This window comes from Sceloporus occidentalis, unplaced genomic scaffold (assembly GCF_023333645.1).
Source record: "Sceloporus occidentalis isolate IW3139 unplaced genomic scaffold, rSceOcc1.0.p SCAF_3, whole genome shotgun sequence".
Lineage (NCBI taxonomy): Eukaryota > Metazoa > Chordata > Lepidosauria > Squamata > Phrynosomatidae > Sceloporus > Sceloporus occidentalis.
Genome location: NW_028316983.1, coordinates 58,092,521 through 58,109,149, shown reverse-complemented (window position 1 = coordinate 58,109,149; position 16,629 = coordinate 58,092,521). Strand labels below are relative to the sequence as shown.

The window sequence follows — 16,629 nt, the reverse complement described above, 5'->3', positions numbered from 1 at the left end:
TGTGTTTTGCACATGAAATAGTATTTTTTTTTTTGTGTGTGCAAGGAACAGCATTTTCTTAACAAAAATAGTATTTCTTAATAGAAATATTTTTATATGTTTCTATACAACAAGTGCTATTTTCTGCACAAAAAACACTGCAAATTGGGGGCACAGTAAGTCCCCAACTACAGCATTTATGTGTAGGAAAAGGGGATGCAGTGGCTTAGTGGCTAAGATGCCATTTCTGATGATGGAAATGTCAGAAGATTGTCAGTTGACCACGGAGTCATCTTCAGATAATTCTGGCTCTTCAACTTAGTAACAGTGAGCACCACCCCATACAGTTGGTTATGACTAGACATTCATGTCAAGGGGAAACCTTTACCTTTACACAGAAAATAATACTTCTGGACAGATAAATGTTCTGCACAGAAAATGCTATTTCCTGAACAGCATACAATACTCTCTTTGCAAAAACACAAGAATAGGTCCTGAACTGTAAACAGTCTTCCAGAACTGTACAGTCTGTGAAGATCTTCTCACTGTGTGAACCATTGTTAAAATTACTCATTGTGACTTTTAAGAATATGTTAGCAAAAAATTACATCTCTAGCATTTCATGCACTTGCAAAGGACTGGGCCAAATAACACTTGATGTCCTTTGCAACCCTATGGTTTATAGTTCCTCTTATTATTTATTTGTGAAATCCAATCTTGTTCCACAAAATGGGACTCTAGGCAGCTAGCATTAAATATGAATAAAGTAAATAATCCAAGACCGACCTTCTTGTCTTTCCTCCCAAGCCCAACCTTCAACACTCCTTTTCTGTCTGTGTGGACAACATTTCTATTCAACCAGTCCAGCAAGCCCGCAGTCTTGGTTTTATCTTTGATTCTTCTCTGTCGTGTATCCCTCAGATCCAGACCACAGCCAAGGCTTGTAGATTCTTTTTGTACAATATTGCCAAAATCCGACCTTATCTCTCCACCTCTACTGCCAAGATCCTGGTCCATGCCCTAGTGGTCTCATGACTTGATTACTGTAACGTCCTCCTGGCTGGGCTTCCTCTTTCTCACCTCCGTCCTTTAATCTCTGTCCAGCATTCAGCAGCTCGCATTATCACATCCGCCCACCACTCTGGCCATATCTCTCCTGTGTTGGCATCCCTTCACTGGCTCCCTCTCCCTTTCCGTATTCAGTACAAGCTCCTGCTGTCCACGTTTAAAGCCCTCCATGGGTTGGCCCCTCCTTACTTATCAGACCTTCTTTCTCCTCACCTTCCCTCCAGGGCCCTCCATTCTGGTAGTCAAGGTCTGCTGTCCCAGCCCAGGATTTCCTCTGCCCCATCTCAGATTCGCCCCTTTTCACTCGCTGCCCCTCACTCCTGGAACCTTCTTCCCCTGCGAGCAAGGGCCATCACTTCTTTAACCAGCTTCAAAACAGAGTTGAAGACCATCCTGTTCAGAGAAGCGTTCCCAAGCATTGCATAATTGTCACTTGCTATTTGATGTTCTTTTGGTGCCTGTTTTATCGAACCATTTCCTGTATTGCTATGTACTTTATATGTATTAGCCTGCTTGCCCCACCACCTTTCCCTTCTCCTTTTATGTCATGTCTTTTTAGATTGTAAGCCTGAGGGCAGGGAACCGTCTAATTAAAAAGATTGTATGTACAGCGCTGTGTACATTTACAGTGCTTTATAAATAAAGGTTAATAATAATAATAATAATAAGTTATTTGATTATATTCCATTTTTCTCCCAAAATGTGATGCAAGGCATCTTACAATATACATTAAATCACAATAGTTAAAACTATATGTATTACAGTAGTTTTAAAAGCATTGAACAATCAATCCAACTAAATTGTTACTATTAAGACATTGAAAACACATAAAGCACATATCACATATTTTAAAAACAGTACCCCCATGCCCATCCTTCTATCTCAGCCAGTTAAAGGCTAAAGGTCTATTTAGAAGGTCTTTGTCTGCTAGCAAATAGATAATAGAGAGGGGGCCAACCTAGTTTCCCTTGGGAAAGAATTCCATAGCCTAGGAGCAGCCACCAAGAAGACTCTCTCCCATGTCATTCATGAAGGTAGCAGATGGAGAGAAAAAACTCTCTCCTGAAGATGTGTAGACTCAGGCAGGCACAAATGGGGAGACTTTCAATTAAATACAATCAAAACATAAAACAAAGACCAGTGGAGTGCCCAGGTTTGGTCTCACCTGGTGCATGAGGGGCTGCTGGGGGGCAGCCTCCTCTGCTTGCTTGTTCAGCCAAACACCTGTCCAGGGCTATGGAAAAAACAATTCAAGACACACAATAGAACACATAGCAATCAACTATCAAATGGCCAGCTTCTCAGCCAGCTGCTTGCTTGCTGCTGCTACTGGCTGCATGTCTCTTCTGCAGACTGCTGCTTGTCTGCTTGACAACTACTACCTGAAAGACCAGGCCCTATATACTGAGTTAACCATTTGGCCATCTTGCCAGATTAACACTGCCTTACCAGGGCAGTGGATTTACCATTGGCGGGGCACTGCCGAAGGGGCAACAACAAAGGAGGGGGTTGTCACTTTGTATGAGCTGCTTCGCCAGTAGGTCAAAGGCCAGTTTCCCTGTTTGGCAGTGGGGAGGAAGTTGCCTTTTTATAATCTCAGGACTTTTTAAACAATCTGCCCCATTAGCAAGACAAAGAAAATGTGTGGTTTGGAGGGCATGGAAGGGGAGGAAATCTAGGGAGCACCCATTTCATCAATAATGGGTAGAAGGAGATATGGAATAAGAGAGGAGATTGCTACAGGATGTTGGTTTCCCCCAAACTATCGCCCACCTCATATATTCTGGATCACCTTGGCAACAGGCCCACTGGGCTGAAAATACTGCTGCTTAGTGCCAGGTTGGTGAATGGAAAAACAGCTGTGATCCTGAATGGGCATGCCTACTTGGCTTGCATTACAGAGACCTAGTTGAATGAAACAGGGCCCTAAACTGTGCCCAGACACAGACCCATGGAAATAATGTAACAGGTGTTGTGTACTTCCTGTAATCAGCCTTGCTCAACAATCTGACTATAAGATTGTAAACCAGCTGAAGTTTTCAAACCCAGTTCAAAAGCAGCCTTTGCAGATCATGTTGAAGTACTCCAAATAGCATGGTGAAGTACTCTAAATATAAGGTGTGTTCAGATCAGACACCTCCAGAAGCACAGTTGATAGAGTAGCCTCAGCTGTGAAAATACATTCCAAGCATCAAAACTGGACATGGCTAAATCCAGGAGGATACTCAAAATGCCAATCTGAGTCACTAAGGAAAGCATAACCTTATACAGCATAAGATGAGTCCTAATTCCCTGATATCCTTTTTGATTGATGAGAGTAATATCTTTCTTCTCTGGGTTAACTTCAATTCATTAGTCCTTATCTGTTATTGACATCAGGAATGGAATTAGAACTAGATCTAATTCTTTGGGGTCTCAAAGAAAGGAGAAATAGGTGTCATCTGGCACTAAAACTCCAAACTCCAGTCTCATATACAGTGGGCCAGTCATATTGGTGGGCTAGCCATCCACAGACCTGAGTGTCTGCAGATGGCCTGGCCCCATTACTCTCAGTGGTGGTGTGTGCACACAGCTGATGTGGCTGTACACACATTGCCACCCATTGACTATAATAGGGCTTGAGTATGAACATTTTTTCTCATTCACCAGTAGGGTCAGAACAAAACCCCTGCATATGGAAAGGATGCACTATGTTAAATAGCATGGAAAACAAGACAGTCTAACAAGAGCAAGCAAGCAAGTACATTTCTATACTGCTTATACTGCATTTAAGCACTCCCTAAGCAGTTTACAATGTGTGAGCTAGTTGCCCCCAACAAGCTGGGTACTCATTTTAGCAACCTCAGAAGGATGCCAGACTGAGTCGAGCCTGAGCCCTTGATTGGTACTGAACTCGCAACCTTGAGATTTGTGAGTGATTGGCTGTAGTACAGGCATTTAACCACTGTGCCACCAGGGCTCTTTGTTCCACAGCTTGGCATTAAATGGGATACCCCCAGCCCCAGCATCTCCAAATCATCCCTCCAAGAACCAGAAGCACTGAAAAACAATGATTGAAATCCTGCCTCATCTCTTGTTCCAATCCCTGCAACCCATCTTAAAAGCTAGCTAGCTGTCCCCAGTGACAGAACCTGTTGGTTCTGTTGAGTAATGCACCAGAGGCTAGCATGACCCGCTTCCTCCTGCCAGTGATCAACAGTACAAGGACTCTTGTGAGGTCCTTAAAAGCCAGTGAGTTTTCCTGAGTGATGAAGTTGCACTCACTGGTGGGATGTGGCTCATCACATCATTCTGCAGTACCCCACTTTCCAGCCTTACAGAACTTCATCACTCAGGAAAACTCACTGGCTTTTAAGGTGGGTGTCAGGGTGGGACAGATCCCCATTCCAGGCTGGCTCACAGCTCCAACTCTTGGGCTTCTGTCACTCACGTTGTCCCCTCCCCCCTCAAGATTCCTTCATGGATTGGGTGCTTGGGCCTCAATGATCTCCATATGGTGGACCAATGGATGTGTTGTTCAGTTGGTTCACTGTGGTAAATGTGACCAGATTCTCTTAATATGAAAAATCAGACACAGATATAAAAGAAGAAGTAAACAAACAGAAGTTTAATAATATAGAATTAGAATCATAGAATCATAGAATCGTAGAGTTGGAAGAGACCACAAGGGCCATCCAGTCCAACCCCCTGCCATGCAGGAAATCACAATCAAAACATCCCCGACAGATGGCCATCCAGCCTCTGCTTGAAGACCTCCAGGGAAGGAGACTCCACTACACTCCGGGGGAGTTTGTTCCACTGTCGAACAGCCCTTACTGTCAGGAAGTTCCTCCTAATGTTGAGGTGGAATCTCTTTTCCTGCAGTTTGCATCCATTGCTCTGGGTCCTAGTCTCTGGAGCAGCAGAAAACAAGCTTGCTCCCTCCTCAATATGACATCCCTTCAAATATTTAAACAGGGCTATCATATCACCTCTTAACCTTCTCTTCTCCAGGCTAAACATCCCCAGCTCCCTAAGTCTTTCCTCGTAGGGCATGGTTTCCAGACTTTTCACTATTTTAGTTACTCTCCTTATATCTTAATCTATGAACGATTTCATCATTCACAGGTTTGCAAAACCCTATTCACGTTGACCCCCTGGATGACTGTCATATCAGACAAACATGAGTTTTGTATCTCCCTTGCCCTCCCAGGCCTTGAGCTGTGATTGACTGGCACCAACCAGGCTTGCCCAGTTCCTCCCTTCACACTGGGGCATTGGTAATTATGGCAAAGGTGTCATGATTATAAACGTGGATACAATGCAGTTACAAGATTGTCAGTCTATCTTACACTAGCATCACTATGTGACAGGATACCAATATCTCCAAATCCCATGTCAGAGATGTGATCCAGAAGGATATAATAAGCCTAATAAGAACACATTCCTAGTGTTTGATTCCTGATGTAGATCACCCAAGGTGACCAAACCATCTCTGTTCCATAACTAGAGGCCTAAAGCAAAATTTATAATTATGTACATAACCCATCTCACCAAGAATCTTCTGGTATCCTGTTAATACTATATGATAATTACATCCAAATCAGGAACCATCATATGCCATGCCTTCATTCCACTTTTACAGCCTTGCAGTTGCACAGAAGTTTTATCACCAGGCCAAACTTATCCACAGTTACTCAACTGATAGTTCAAATTCACCTTAACTGTTACTGGAAACATAGGAAGAACTATTCTGGATTAGAGCAAAGGCGTTTCTAACCTAGCTTTCTATCCCCATAGGGGCCAAAAAGACGCCTACGGGAAGACCATAATCAAGACATTTCTAATAGTATCTTCCTAGCAACAATCTCCACAACTGCAATATTGCTTCAGACACAGCAGATAATGTGAACTCATAAAGACTAGCAACTGTGGATAGCCTTCTAATCTATTTAGATTAGATTAGATTTGTCTAATCTTCCCTATAAAGTTATCCAAACTGGTATGTGTCATTACATCTTCTGGTGGCAAATTTAATAGATCTGCTATGTACAATGCAAAATAGTATTTCCTTTATCTGTCCAGAATTTTCCACAACTCTCCTGCCTGAAGGCATAATGCATTCCCTTACAAGAAATTAACCCAACACTTTCATCATTTCATCATTTTGGTTGCCCCTTTCCACTTTTTCAAGGTCTGAAGTTTTTAAGGTTTTTATGAATGTTAATGTTTAATGTTTTAACTTTATAAATTATAGATAGCTTTTATAACTAGAAGTATAACTTTAAGCAAATCTTATAGTTATACTTTAATTCATAAATTTGTATAGTTTTTAATGTGTGTTGTTTTTAAATACAATACGCCCACATCATATGCGGGTGTGCCTTATGCGGCTTCCAGCATATGCTGGAAGCCGTGCTGGAAGAAGTGGCGCCGTGCCTGGAAAGAGTAATGGGGCGCACCCCTGTGGCACGTGCGTGCCGCCATGAGTATGAGCTCCAATGGCTTTAATGGGGCTCGAGCATATGTGGAATTTCCCTTACGTGGGGGGTCCGGAACGGATCCTCCACATAAGGGAAGGGACCACTGTATATTGTTAGTGTAGGGTACTTTAAGTTTCCAAAGGCTTCAGTCTTTAGTAAGGAAACAAAAATACTGAAATATCAAAAAATGTCAAAACCAAGCCTGTTAGGGTCTAGTTTTAAATTAGCCAAGTAGCAGAAATGTACCTTTGTCTAACTAGGGCCCAGTACATACTGGGTGTTGTGGCGCCCTCGTCACGTGCAAGGGTTGCCTGGGGGGCAGAGCGACCACATGCCCTGCAACCCTCACATGTGACAAGGGCATAACAATGGCGGTGCCCTGTTTACATGGGCACCACCATTGTTACGTAAGTGCCGCGCAGCGTCCACACGGCACCACACGGCACTTACATAATGAGTGCTCCAGTGGCGCACTCATTATGCCGCCACCGCAGCAGAAAAAGGACCCGCTTTTTGCAGGTTCTTTTTCCGCCAGCAGGAAGCCTCACTGTTTGGTGGCTGAGGCTTCCCTCCAGCTGAAAAATAGGTGCCGGCAGACCGCCCTTTTTGGGTGGTCTCTACCACACCTATACTTCCCTAAGAACTGAGACTGATTCCAAAAACAACACAAGCAGCTTGTAGTTCAAAGAAAAGTTTACTAATGGCTTTAATCTATATTTACATAAAAGGCTGTATCCTAATCTATTCTGTACCAGACACGAGGTACCGACATTATAGATATAATTCACATGTATTGTTATATTGTTATATAATTATATTGTTATATGTATTGTTGTATTGTTGTACTGTGCAATGACCTTTAGTCAAAAGCTATAAAGTTTATTCTGTTCTATTCTAATCTAGCTAGTGAATAGTTCAGGTTAAAAAAACATCTTTATCTCACCATCTTTCCAAAGAAAGTTGAGAGAGGAAGAAGATGGAGTTCAACTGAAAAGAGAATGTCTGTTAGTGTGCACTCCATACCTTTCGGTACCAGTACTCCTATGGAGAAAACCCCCATTGCTGTGCCTGATAAAGAAATAGGGTTCCCGGCTGCACTCACATTTCCACATCAGATGCAGCAACATGGAGCTTCCCAGTAGGAGGGACAGTGCAGAATGGTATGGACTGTGTGGGCATTTAAACAGCCCAGGGTTTGCTATGTAGCTTCCAGGAAACATCACTGAAACTCTGGGGGTCAAATTGACCAGTGCTAAGGGCTGTTTAGCCAAGAACCTGACCAGATCCACTAGATCTGGGTCCAGCTTGACAGGATCCATCCCAATCCTGGCTTCTGGGGTTTGGCCTGCATGGTTGAAACAGGACCCACATAAGGCTGGGAGTAGGATCCATTCCACAATCTAGTCTCCTTTTGCTTCCCAATAAGTGCTTCACATGAAATTTCCTCTACTTGAATTAATCACCACTGTATCTATTACCAGCTTCTTTGCATGTCATCTCCTTTGGACTCTTCCATATCTGTCTGTTATCCTACCCTCTTCACTAAACCTGCCTCCTTATTAACGAGACCCCCTTCCTCCCCCCATTAATCCCTTGGCCTCCTCTCTCCTCTTTGGTTGGGTGAGACTTCAGAGTTTATCACACAGGAGGCATCCCGTGCAGAAACAGGCTTTAAAACCTGAAAAAAAAACCTAGGAAGACACACAAAAGTGTGATTTGTTTTCACATTGTGGTTAATGCAACATTAAACTGGCTAGCAAGTTGACAAAACATGATTCTTTTTTACTTTCGGGATTTTCCAGAAGTAAAAAGAATCACATTTTGTCTACTTTCTAGCCGGGTTAATGTCACATTAATACACCTTAAGAGTGACATCATCTGAAAATCAATTGCACTTTTGCGCCTCTTTTCTGCTTTCTGTCTGGGTTAATGTTAGGTTAACCTGGACATTGTCTGATAATAAATCCACTCTTGTGGGTTTTTTTTTTTTTTACTTTAAATCCCATTTTTGCACAGGATCCCTCCCATGTGATTAGGTCCTAGTCTCTCTTAGGTACCACATTTCCCTTCCCTCCTACCATTTATCCACAGCCACTTCTCATGTAATTTTTCCAGAAGGGAGCAGGAAGAATGAGGACCAGCAGGAGCAGGTTGACCAGATGTCCTCACACCAAAGGAGGACAAGGCACTATGAAATGTAGGGCCTTCAAGAAAAATCTAGGACATTCTGAAATAAAAGCTCTAAAACACTGCTATAAATTGTAAAAGCGTGCTTCTTAGTCCTGCTCGAAATGAAGAACATTTTGAAATTCCTCCTGGACAGAAGGTTGAAATGGAGGACAAGTCTTGGAAAATGAGGATGCCATCTAGTCCAGGATGACTAGATGTCCTAACTGCCATGTAGGACAGGGCACCACAAAATTTAGGATATTCAAGAAACAAGTCAGACATGGCCAAATAAAAGCTCAAAACACTCCTATTAATGTAAATCCATGTTTCTGTGTCAGGCTCCAAATGGAGAACCTTTTGGAATTCCTCCTGGAGAAAAGATTGAAATGGAAGACAGGTCCTGGAAAAGAAGGACTTCTTATCCAAGGTGACCACATTTCATAGCCGCAAAGGATGATATGGCACCACAAAATGTAGGACCTTCAAGAAAAATGTAGGGCATCCCAAAATGAAAGCCAAAAACACTCGTATAAATATAAATTCGTGCTTTTTAATCCTGCTCCACATGGAGGACCTTTCAGAATTCATCCTGGACAGAAGGCTGAAATCGAGGGCAGGTCCTTTGGAAAGGAGGATGTCTGGTCACTCCTGGAAAAAGAGGAGGCCTGGTCACCTTGACTTTAAGACACTCCTCTAGAAGTGAAAATCCATGCTTCTGAGTCCTGCTCCAAAAAGAGGACCTATTGGGAATCCCTCCTGGGCAAAAGGAGGAGATGGAGGACCGGCCCTGGAAAAGGAGGACGCCTGGTCATCCTGACCTTAAGAAACCCACTGCTATAAATGGAAACCCATGCCTCCGAATCAGGTTGCCAATGGGGACATTTTGGGAATCCCTCCTGGAAAAGGAGGACGTCTGATCCCCTTGACCTAACCCCCCCCCCCCCACCTCCTATGAATGTCTCAATCCCTGCTTCAGACTCAGTCTCCAAATGGAGGGCCTTTGGGGGATCCCTCCTGGGCAGAAGGTGGACATGGAAGGCAGGTTTTGCAAAAGGAGGAGGACAGGACAGGAGCCTGCTGCCCTGCTGCTGCCTTGAGCAAAGGAGGCCTCGGGGACGCGCCTGGGCGCGCGCTCCTGCTCCTCCTCTTCCCCGGGGGCGCGCATGGTCCCTGTCTGTGTCGCGCGCCGGCGGGTGCTGTCTGCCCTAATGCGGGAGGGAGGCTGCGAGGGAAGAAGGCGCTGCAGAAAGGATGGGAGGAGGAGGAGGCAGCAGAGGAGGCTTGGGCTTCGGAGGCGGCCGAGAGGGGGAAAGGGCCTGCTGCTAAGCCACCTCCCGGGTCCCAGGAGCCCTTGAGGGGGATGAGGAGGCAGCTGTGAGGGAGAGGAGCCTGGGAGGAAGAGGAGGAAGGAGAAGGAGAAGGAGGAGAAGGCCAGGTAAGAGCAGAGGCTGAGGGAAGGATGCTGGCCTCCCTCCGCTCCAGCCCCGAGCCCAGGAGGCTCCCTGGCAGGGAGAGCAGCATGGAGGAGCCAGCCCAGGACAAGCCCCGGGCGGGGCCCCAGCCCTCCCCCTCCCCAGCACCTGCCTCTCCACCTTCTCTGCATTTCCAAAAGGTCCTCCTAGTGGGAGCCAGGAGCAGAAGGGGATGGTTGGGGGAGATTTGGGGGATTTTTTTTTTTGGGGGGGGGACAAGGCCTAGGTTTTGCCCCTCCCTGGAAGGTCCTCCATTTCAGGGTGCCTTGTCCTCCTCAGGCCGTCTGCTCGCCCGGGGCCCCACGTCCTCCTTTCTCAGGGCCTGTCCTCCACCTCCGCCCGTCTTTCTCCAGCAGGGATGGGTCCCAAAGGTCCCGGAGCCCCCGGCAGAAGGGTGAGTTGACATTTTGGTGAGTCTTTGGAGCTTTTCCTTGGCCAGATCCTCCATTTGGAGCCTGACTAAAAGGAGCATGAATTGACATTGATGCGAGTGGTTGGAGCTTTCCGTTTGGAGCAGGAAGAAGAAGCACGGATTTAGATTTTTTAGGAATGCTTTTGGCTTCTGTTTGGTCCTGTCCTCCATTTGAAGCATGAATTCACCTTTCGATCTCTGGCTCACCCTGTGAATCCATGCTTCCTAGTCCTGCTGCAAATGGAGTGTGTTTTGGAATCCCTCCTGGGGAGAAGCTGGCAATGGAGGACATGCCTGGAGAAAAGAGGACATCTGGTCATCCTGAGGGGGGAGGGGGAGTCTTCTGCTCCCTTTGCCCTTAAGCCCCTGCCCTGTCTCCATCCCTCTGCATTTCCCATGCCCTCCTCCCCCCAAGTCTGGGCCTCTGTGGCTTTGGGTGGGTGCTGAACAGGGTGCCCCCATCTCCTGAGGCCTCCAGAGGCTGCCAGCAGGGCCTGGCATGGGCGGAGTTGCTGTGGGGCAGTGCAGTCCTTGGAGGGAGGCAATAAGCCATCTGTGGTGGTTGGACGGGGAGCAAAAGGTTAAAAGACAGCTTCTTCTCTCTCTGCTGAAATCAGGCCTCTTCTCCTTTCCATTTATGGGGAGAGAGAAAGGGAAATGGATTTTATGGATTTATTTTGTTCCCCCCCCCCCCGGGAGTGGGGACGTTTCTGAACCCAGCCTTAAGGACACAGGGAACTCCAGAATGTGCCAGCCAGGCCACATCCACACTGAAGAAACAAGCTGGTTTGACACCACTTTCACTGCAGAAATATTTCTAGTTTGACACCTTTTTAACTGCCACAACTCCACAGCAAAGCTCTGGTGCCCCACAACCAACTGAGGTTCCCAGAATCCCATTGCATGAAGCCATGACGGTGAAAGTGGCGTCAAACCGGATTGTTTTTGCAGTGTGGATGCAGCCTCAGCTTCCGGCCAGGTATTAAGATTATGGCCTGCTGCTCCATAGGCCTCACTGCTGTGCATTTTCCCAGAGCGGAGATTTCCCTTTGGATGTGAATGGTGATTCTGCCCACCTAGGAAAAATAAAGCTGTGGATGCAGTGAATGGCTTGCTCCCCCCTCCCCCCCCCCCCCCCGCTCCATTTCTTTTCTTTCGGCTGCTGTATCTTGTGATTCAAAATTTGGGCAAAATGTATTATGAACCATGTTGGTGGTGATCTAGAATTCATAAACCCCATCTTTCCCCCTGTCATCCCATCCCCACCACCTCCTTTGGAAAGGGCCGGTGTTTGTGAAATCTTTCTTTTCTTTTTCTTTCTTTCTTTTGTATTTTTCCTGTGCATCTGCATAGGCTCAGGTGTGATACAAAGAGCAGTTTCGTGCCTATGCCTTAGTTTGCTTGGGAGATCTCGAAGATAAGCAAGGGCCACAACGGCCATAATTCTGGATGCAAAGGGACCTCTGGGGATTTATGAAAAGCTATTGCTTAGCTTGCCTTAATTGGTTTTGAGGTGGGAGAATAAAGCATATTTCTAAAACATCTGGTACTGAAATCCTTGATAGAAGCAGGATGCTGGGATGCAGGGAATGTCTAGCCGGGCAACGGAAACCATATTTTCAGGCCTAGGTTGGGGTGGGAGAAATGCATAGAGCATATTTAAAAGCTGAATGAATCATGGAGAGCCTGGTTGTGGCCATCTTTCGAAAGAATGGATCTTTGCCTATAGAATATGAGTCAGCCTTTGCCAGTATTGATCAAGGGATGAAAGTGCTGAATCACTTGTACTTTTCTTCTCCCAGCATGTTTGCCTCTTCAGATCCATAATAGTCTTCAGGAGGCACACAGTCTAGTTGCAGAAATGTTAGCCTTCAGCATCTTCTTCAGTTTTAACTGCACTAGAATCCTTGGGCATCAATGAGCAGCACAGTTTTAGATTTCTGTTTTCATTTATTTCTTTGCCTCAAAATGTGTTAATAACAATGACTGAATAGTGTGCCCAAGGGGTCAACTAAAATGCATATTTAGAAATGATCGAGAGAGGTCTATTCTGATTTTTTAAAAGCATCTGGAACATGAAAGGGTCTTTCATCCTGCCTCAAGTTCATCTTAGCATTAATGATATGCACTCATTGATCAATAACTAGTGTTGCTATTCATTACAGATGTTTGACACAATTTAGCTAACATAGAACATTTAAAAGTCTCTATTGATTGTGAGAGTAAACAGTTAAAGGCATGTTTAACTTTCCCTTTGAAATCAATTTATTTCAGCTTTTATACTCCCAAATATAAAATAGTATAGCCAGTAAAATATCTGTTGCACAGAAATGAAAGCTCTCTCTCTTAGTGCAGTATATAACTGTGGAAAGTGTACATTTATGTCTATCCAGCCTTTCAGTAAGCTTTATCCACAAGAAAGCCTGGGATGAGTTCAGGAAGGCATGAGTGTATATGTTTGGACCAGTACCAAGTACTGACATCCACATACATGCATCTTTCTTTGGTGCTTTTCCTCTCACAGAAATTGGCTTTAGAGGCATAGACAGCCAAGGAACCAGTACATAAGAACAACCATCCTGGCTCTTCATGTCAATAAAGTGGGCTAAATGATTGAGGAGCCATAAATGCACACAGCACACAGTAGTGCAAAGCAGGGCTGAAATGGCTATCTACAGTGATAGCTGTGAAAATAAGGCCATTGATGGTGGGCTGTATCTGTCTCCTGCAACTAAGCTTTCCCCCTCCCATAAGAAGTTGCCCAATTAATCTTTTACATATGCTGTCCCATTGATCTTAATGAATCACCCACTCCAGCTTGGTTGTGCAAAAGTGTAATTCTCTAACTATTTTCAGATTCCCATGTGCCTACAACTTATAATTGCAAAATGCTAGTATTTTCCAGAGATGCATGACTATCCCAGTAACACACCATACTAAGCCTGCAACCCAGTATTCTTGGAATTGGATCCCAAAAGCCATAGGAAGGGGTGGGAATCCTTCCCTAACTTCACTATCCCCCCATCCTCCCCTAGAAGGGAGAGTGGACCTCAAATGACCTCTTCTGTTTTCTTCCAGCCATCTGATCTTTTTGGCAATAGATTTTCTGTTTCTTAGATTAAAATTTAAATTGCAGGGAGGGGAAGAAAGAGACATATTGGATGATGAGGGAGAAGAAGCAAATATTATAGATCACCAGTTTTCTCAAATTCCAACCCAACCTTCCCCAATGCACAGTAAAGGGATTGAATTCTCCCCCATTGCTTTCAATGAGAGGTTTTAGAGGTTTAAAAAAGATACCTGGGAGACATCAAGTGGCTCCCTTTATACCTCTCCCCTAACAAAAAGGGACTAACAGGATTTATTGATGGACCTGAAATAGTCTTTACAGCTCAAGCTTAGGCTACATCTACACTACAAAAATGATGCAGTTTGACACTCCGCTAATTGCCAAGACTCATTGGGATGGAATTCTGGGATTTATAGTTTTGTGAAATATTTAGCCATCTCTGTCATAGATCTCTGGTGCCACAACAAACTGCAAATTCCCAGATTCCAAATGTTGTTAAACTGTATTATTTCTGCAGTGTGGATGCAGCCTTAGAATCCTTTGGGAAAGGTGTTTTCCAGTATGTGCAGCCATAAAGAAAGAATCCTTTTCTCAAACCTCTTATGCAGTCAAAGAGGCACTTTCAGTTAAACTTAGAAAGGTTGTGATGAAGATGCTGCTGCCACCTTACTCAGGGGAGTAACCTTCATTCTTAGCTTTAGCTAGACTGTGTCACTTGTTCTGGAGAGTGATGATCTCTCTCCCCTTTCCCTCCCCACAAAAGAGGATTTGATGAGGCACAAGAAATATGGAAACGTGGTCACTTCTTTATACTTTTTTTTTTACATTTTAGGTCAAAGAGCCCCTGTTTCCTAGGTGATCTTTGCTTATACTGAAGAAAGGAACAAAAATCCAGTGCTCTAACATAGAAGCAGCTGCCCTTATTACAAACCATGTTCCTGTAAAATAATTATCCATTAAGCAGACAGCTAAATTGATCACCAGGCAATGCCAGCATGACTCCTTTGTTTCTCCCAAATATCTTAAACCTGAATTTAATACTAATTCCATCTGAATATAAATTCACTGCCATTGTCATATGTTTTGTGGAATGTACCTTGAAAATGAGCTATGGTATACACAGCAGTATTCTGACTATATAAAGAAATACAGTAAGTGTTCTGACTGCAACAGGGGTAAGCAATGGCAGCAGTGAGTCACTTTTCTGCCCCAGGACCTTCTGGAATTGATATAGACTGTCAAAGTCCTGGGGCAGAAAACTACCAACAAAACAAAACCAGAAGTGGCCATAAAGTCCACTTCTGCTTTTGAAAAAGGGTTTGCTCATTGATATATTGGGACAGCAACCTATTTCAAAGGCGAACTGCTGTCCTGAGTAGCTTCCAGTAGAGGCAAACACTTTTTTAAACCAGAAAAAGGCAGTCCAGGGAGGTTGCAAAAAATAGCCATGGGGGCCCATATGAACCCCCGGTTCTGCATTTTGCCTACCCCTGTTGTAGTGTCAGACCACTTCCTAAAGTTTCAGGAGGTTGATTGGTTTGTTGTGTTGGATATTTAGTTCTGATATAATGTGAATGCTAGGGGCACTGTAGCACAAAATCCTTTTTTATTTATCTTAAGGCCTTCCTTTGCTCCAGATTCTGGAATGTAGGACTCTGTCGTCCTATATTTATCTAAAATAATTGCAGTAGATACTGCTTCATTGTGGAACAGTACAGGGCAACCTCTTTTTAAAAAAGAAAAAAATCTGCATGGCCTGGGGAAGAAGAACATTTGGCTAAGCATAAATTCAGATTGTTAGGAGTATTTGTAATATAAGGTGACTCTAAGGGGAACATCCAATGAATTTGGGTAACTGATTTACATAAGTATTGTATTAGAATATTTCATTGTTTTCAAATGCAAAATAATATTTCTGTTCTCATAGCAAAGGTTCAGTGGTCCAAATTGCTTCAGGTTACACCAGAAATCATGAGAACTGAATTCAGTCACTATGCTAACCTCTGAATGCTACAATCAACTTTCTTCTAGAACAGTGGTTCTCAACCTTTGGGCCTCCAGATGTTTTGGACTTCACTTCTCAGAAGTCCCAGTCAGTATGCTCATTTTTCAGAAATTCTGGGAGTTGAAGTCTCAGAAATCAAGACGACTAAAGGTTGAGAACCTCTGTTCTAGAAAATCTGTCTCTCTGCACTTATTCTGAATCTAAACTCGTCACCTACTTTGAGAATTGCCTTCACTGAGCTACGACTTAAATTAATGCCTACTGCAGTTCTATTATTATTATTATTATTATTATTATTATCATCTTTTATTTATAAAGCGCTGTAAATTTACACAGCGCTGTACATACAATCTTTTAGTTAGACGCTTCCCTGCCCTCAGGCTTACAATCTAAGAAGACACGACACAAAAGGAGAGGGGAGTGGTGGTGGGGAATGGGATCCGGTCCAGCAGTTCTTCTCCACCTCCGAGGCCTGGACCAAGGCAGATCGACTGGAGGAAGGGCTTGGCTTGGCTTCTAGATGGATGCTACAACAAAGTGCCTTTTGAGAACAGACTATGCATCTGCAGTCAGCCTCAGGTGGAGGATATTGTTCATTACTTGTTAATTTGTCCATTGTACAGTGACCCTATAAAGAAATTTTTAACACCCTTGCTGACTAACAAAAGTGGGAGCTCTACTGCTGATTTGGTCCAATTCCTCTTGAGTGACACCAACGACTGTGTAACACATAGAGTGGCTCTTTTTGCCATGGCTGCAAAAAAGATTAGAAGGAGAGTGTTAAATTAAATTGCCAGGGAGACGCCAAGTATTAATTAGATTTTATGATTATATCATATTTGTTTACTAATATCCAGGAAAGATGTCTCTTTTTCCATTTGTCCTTTTTAACAGTTAACTATTTTTAACTGCACATTAAATGTTGGTACATTTTTTGTCCTTTGTATTCTGTGCCTTTTGTTTTAAATGTTAAATGTTTAATGCTTTTTGAT

At 43.9% G+C, this 16,629-nt stretch overlaps 1 protein-coding gene across 12 annotated transcripts in view; it reads left to right on the top strand.

The window, feature by feature from the left end:
- The first annotated feature begins 9,899 nt into the window (after positions 1–9,899).
- Positions 9,900–16,629, top strand: part of NFASC (neurofascin) — a 273,535-nt gene continuing 266,805 nt past the window's right edge. For all 12 annotated transcript variants that reach the window (XM_089514565.1, XM_089514555.1, XM_089514553.1 and 9 more), the window contains exon 1: positions 9,900–10,113. The gene's annotated coding sequence lies outside the window, so the exon portion shown is untranslated. The remainder of the gene's footprint in view (positions 10,114–16,629) is intronic.